We start from the raw sequence: 6,000 nt of genomic DNA, 5'->3' as shown, positions 1-6,000 counted from the left end.
TTTGACAATTCTGTGGTAGCGCACTGAAATTCACCACACGTACGCAATTACTTCATTAAATTGTAGAAACTTTATTGCAAACCGCGACACTTGTTCCTGCCGGTTTATATCAGTGCCAAATATTTATTATATTTAATAATAGATCCCCTCCAAAATCCACCCGCGATTTCGTAATACTTTTTGCGTAAGTAGACTGTGAAATAATTTCTAACAATCAGAATTGCGTAAGTAGACTGAAATAATTTCTAACAATCAGTAAATATAATTTTATGATTAAATTGCATAAAGTGCAAGCAATAGTAAAGTAAATTGTTACAGACGCGTCGATTTTTGCCAGAAATGTACATATCAGGTCTATCAGTAAGTTCAATTCGATTTTCTTATATTCATCGATGGTAAACCGGTCATTTTCTACGATAAGGATATATCAACGCTTTAACATTGGCGACAAATACTAGACAACGACAATAATGATGAATATTTTGTTTCCAATGAATGTAATAAATTTCGCTCATAAATTGAAATGAATTTTTAGACTAATCCAATGATCGGAATAGGAAATTAATATTTAATATAATAGAATTTAATTACAATAATAAAACCTAATGGTAAATTCAATGGGGAATTTGTGAGTTATGGCGCTATAAAATGTTACAGCTAGTCTGCGGTAGCTCGTTTTCGGTCAGTTTTCTCGCACGTCAGGCGCGATAACAGTTACGTCAAAGTAAATTGCTTTGCGTACGAACAGATTGAAATAGATCGAAAGTAAACAGACTTACATAAATATATCGGAAACAAAAAGTCACGCGATGTAATCGAGTTTGAGGATAAATTCGTAAATATTCGCGAATCATGACACCATAAAACATAACAGTTAGGTCACGCCTGCTCATCATCGCATATTCTCTCACGCTCCCCGCAACGAAGACCGGTTAAGGAATATTTCTCCGCGTCTAAATAAATCGCGAGTAAGAAGACTTGTAAATAATGCGGATATCGTGAACAAGGTCATAAATATATATCATATCGTTAAAGTCTTACCATATATTTATTGCTTGCCGTAAATCTCGATAATATTTCTAAAACATTAATATCTCATGACTGCGTGTCATTAAATATTTTATGCGTTTAGATATAAATCTTTGTAACATGTTTGTAGTTACCATAATAAAATGCCATGCCAAATATAACTTAGAACTTGAACGAGCTCATAAAGTTCCGACGCAAATGTTTCAACTTGCCTCATGATAAGGAGATAAATACGTTGTAATATAATTATAATACAATTATTTCTGTCCTGTTATTATTAATAATTTATTTACGGTATGATGATTCTGTCCTGTCATTATTAATAATTTATTTACGGTATGATACAAAAATTACATGTAAATTTCTTTTCAGCTTCGGGAAGATCTATTCGCTTATCATTCAGTAAATTTCATTACACGAGGTACAAGACAAAAAGTTCGTGACTTTTTTTGTAAATATTCTGATATTATTGACGTTTTTCTCTCGCACGTGAAAGAATGTATCTTGTAATCTTTATTACTTCCCGGTAATATTTCATTCGTACCCGAAGTTTTCCTGAAATTTTCTCTCGATCTACTTCGCACTTCGTAAACTAGGGGAAAAGGTTAATTAGATTTTCCATGTTACAAGAAGATACTGGAGAGTGGAAATCTTCAAGCATAACTTCCGTGGAGAAATGAAGTCGAACTAATTTGCATGATATAGACGTTCATATCGACGGGAAAGTAATGCACCTTTTACACACAGTCAATGCACTAAACTACTTTTCGTAGTCCGCAATATAAATATATATATATATATATATTCAGTAAACGAACGGAGATATTATCCGAATAGGCCTCAATAATTGAGCATCTGTCATGGCGAAAGTAAAAATTAGCGGGCAAAATTAATGAGTGGGCGACGCCAGGATACATTTCCCTCGACGTAAAAATAGAGGCCACTGTGAGAACGAGTCAGATAACGATCTACAACCTTCGAACTAACTGCGTCGATAGTCGAAGCCGATGAAATGGACGATTCTGAACCTTATTTCGCCGCTCTACTCTCATCGCCGAGGACCGCGTGTAATCTTTACCTTTTGTGAAGAAAACCATAATTCGAGATAGTTTGCTGCAAATCAGGAGATTTCTTGCACTTCGTTTCATTCTTGCGCGTAACACCGCATCGAGAAGTGAACAACGTGTAAAGATAACGTTCTAATGAACCAGGCTGGATTTACCTCCGCGAATCTCTTTAACACTAAAACCGCGACTGGGTCATTATTGACCTATTTCTCGATTATTTTTCTCATTTCATTGAATTTTAATTACTGGAAAGCCTTCTTTGTCATAAAATAATTAAACAACATATAGTTCAAAAAGGTCCACAGATAATTACAAAAAAGAAATAGGTAAAAAATAACCCAACCGCAGTTCTAATGTTAATTCATCGGAAATCGATTCTTCCTCTTAATTGAAATTTAACACTCCATTGCGATCTTTTAATTTTCTCATGTAATCCCGAGTCGAAATTTTGGTCTTATATTGAGTCTACTTAGTTCTACGTTCAGTCTTCAAATGAAGGAAATGGAAATAACTTTCTATCTGTAGCATCAAAAGAGCATAGAAAACCTTTGAAGACTTAATGTAAAACTGAATAGAATTAATGTAAAACTAAAATTGCGACTCGGGACACGAGATACCTTCACCACTAAATATCACATTATGAGAATATGCTATTCCGCTTTAAAAGTCAAAATGTATCCATTCACTATATTACTGTACCGCGTTATGACTAATGATAAAAATTGACAAGCCGAGTAACGCTGCGTGTATATCGGAAAAATGTTTCGTTGCCGTCACATTTCGCGCGTGAATATCGAATCGTTATGCAAAAGTCGCTTTCATTTTCTTTTCTTTTTTTTTTTTTATAACAGTGTGCGGAGCATACTTTCGTACTTGTAACTTCGTTTTGTACAGAGAACGCGACCTTTTCCGTACTGGTAATATTCTTATTAATGACGCTCACTTGAGCTTGTTAATTAATTCAATTGTGCTGGAGGGAAACGCTATTTATCGCACATGTACACCGCAGACATTGATTAATAATGCCGGGTACCGTTATCTCAGGTATACGCATTAGCATTGTGTAACTAGAAACGTACATTCGCGTGACTTAATATACACACACACACACACACACACCCACGCGGTGTAAACAATTCCCCAAAGTTTTACTTTATTTACCGAGTTATTTCGCATGCTCACGTTCGCATGTACGTCTGAATCTTTCACTGATGGTGCAAAACAACTTGTAACGAATGATACTTGTGCGCAGGATAAATGCACAGTTTTCAAATGGCACACTCACATGGCTAATGTTTGTGCATTCTGCAGAGTTTTAAAATGAAGAATAGTATCATAAATAATTGGCCGTTTGTGAATTATTTGCATACATACGTTGCAATAAAATCTCTCATTTTAGCACACGCGGATTGTTTTTCATATTTTTTTTTTACCATTATTCTCAGCCCGTACTAGAGCAAATTCTCCGGTGTCAATAATAAAATAGAAAATTCACAGTGGAAAATTCGCAAATATAATGCGAATAACTTCTTATGAATTTGTGTGTGTACTTATATATATTGTATATGTGTGTATATATATATATATATATATATATATATATAGAGTGATCCTCGTATCGGTCGCCACGATTTTTGAGGTATTTCCGATGAATTAGAAAAACGGCTCACTTCTGAAAATCTCCTAGAAACAATGAGCATCAAGTGATTCCTACAGGCGGAGTAACGCAATAATCAGTGAGCGGCATGTGACAAAAAATTGTGCACCGAAAAGAATCACGTCCCTCGCTGTCACTCATCTTTACTAGGAAATCTTCAGAAGTAAGCCATTTTTTTTTATACAGAATCCGACCTACCGCTTCCAGTGCGCTCATTAGCTTAGATTAAAATAATTAATTCTTCATTAATTATTGTGAATTTTGCAAAATGGCACATGACTTTTCTGCTTACCTGCATACCCTACCGGAACCGAGATTAGTTTGGGATTCCCTATATATTTATCGAGAAAATTTTACGTGGCATTAATTATGCGACTAAAAATATTCCGCGTGTTTGGCCTGTATTAATCATCATAAAACCAGAATTGTATAACTAATTGCGAGATATAATATTGATAATATATTGATTATTATATGTGAGATAATATATTAATTTTTGTTAATAATTCGATCTGTATACGAAATAGGTTATCGGAATTATCGAATTTTGATTAATATTTATGCGATAAAAAGTGGCAGATGTGCTGGTGGCACTATGGGATTCAACCTGTTATAAATTTCAGTCTCAACGTTTTACAACAAGGATAACGAAATACCGCTTTTGTTCGGGATAATATATTAAGCGGCTCGATAGGCGAGGGCGAAAGTCCGGTAACAGTAGACCTGGTGATATGTACAAAAGCTAAATCGAGCGTAAAATATGTTGGGAATTGTTCTTTCCTTTACAGTCGCTCCACGTGCTAATCCTTTGTCAAATTGTTTTATTTCGCAGCGAATTAAGCTGAGAACACTGCAAAACCCATTCAGTTGAATCAACTAAATTCTTGTTTGATTATGAGCAAGCAAATTTGTTGGTTGTAATAACCAAAGTTTGGTTGTCTAAACCGAAAGTTTGATTCTCTGAAGTTTCAGAGGTTGCAAAGAACCAAACCTTTAGTTCAAAGAACTAAACCTTGGTTCTTATAACCAAAAAATCTGTTTGCCCATAGTCAAATAAAAATTTAGTTGATTCAACTAAATGGGTTTCTCAATACAGGTGACACAAACTGAACGATAAAGAGACAAGATTTAAGGAAAGTTGTGAGACTTAATATCCATTTTTGTCAATTGTATCGTGTCGCCTCTCCATAGTATAATTTATTGATGCATGACGAACAAAGTGTAACGTCAATATACGAGAATAAATAGAAATTCGAGTCTCGTCATCAAATGCTATTCGTGTAGTTGACATTTTCATTGAACTGATGTAACTTCGAAGATTGCCCGAAATATATCGCGAAGCTCCGATCGTATCTCACCGTACCAATTTCTATTCGTTCGTGCGATATAAACTAGCCAGTATCTCGAAGTCGTTAAAATTATAAATTCACAGCACGATACAAGAAATATTTTTCAGCAGCGGTAGAAAACAACTGTCTCCCTGAGCAGAGATATTTTCGTTAATGGGTCGATAAATTGGTTCAGCAGCCTTAAAATTTAAGGGAATTAACGGTTATACGCAAACACATTTTTGACTGTCCGTAGAATTTAATCTTCCTGGTAATCCTCGATGGCGATGACGTGATGCAAAAATGAAATATAAAGAATGGAGATACAGAGAAACTAATATGTGGCATGTTGACACATGTTGACGCATGTTGATAAGGGTGTCGTTGAAGCTTGGAGTAAAGATCACAGATACACGAAAAGCGAGCGTTAAATACAGGTGATCACCGGGCGGCAGAAGGTAAGGCGGAATGGAGAAACGACGTGAAATACGGCAGCTAGAGATAGATGGTTTAGATATTGGATTTGGGTACGTGGAATGCAAGCCGCACGCACGAAATAATATTCCGGTGTACATGTATGCGTTCTGCCAGGTGTATGTAAACGAATTTCTCACGTTCGACAAATAGCGGGTTTGGATGTTTTTTTATTTGCCCGTAATTCAACATAGACGACCGTACTGCGAGTAGACTCAATGAAAACTGAAATGTTTTTTATCTGTTTCATTTTATTTGATTTTATTCTTTTACATTATGAGCCATCAGTAGTACAACTCGCGTCATAATAAGTCTATGAAAATGTCGGTGAAGTTCTGAGGCATTTTTATCGATTGTCAAATATCAATTTCGCTAAATGCTGCGTGGAAATACAGTCCATGATATGAGCGCATGCATGTATGCAACGGTATATCCGAAATACACC

The sequence above is a fragment of the Dinoponera quadriceps genome, unplaced genomic scaffold, assembly GCF_001313825.1.
Source record: "Dinoponera quadriceps isolate SergipeBrazil2010 unplaced genomic scaffold, ASM131382v1 scaffold2364, whole genome shotgun sequence".
NCBI lineage: Eukaryota > Metazoa > Arthropoda > Insecta > Hymenoptera > Formicidae > Dinoponera > Dinoponera quadriceps.
The sequence above is the reverse complement of the archived record's forward strand: the minus strand, read 5'-3'. Positions refer to the sequence as shown.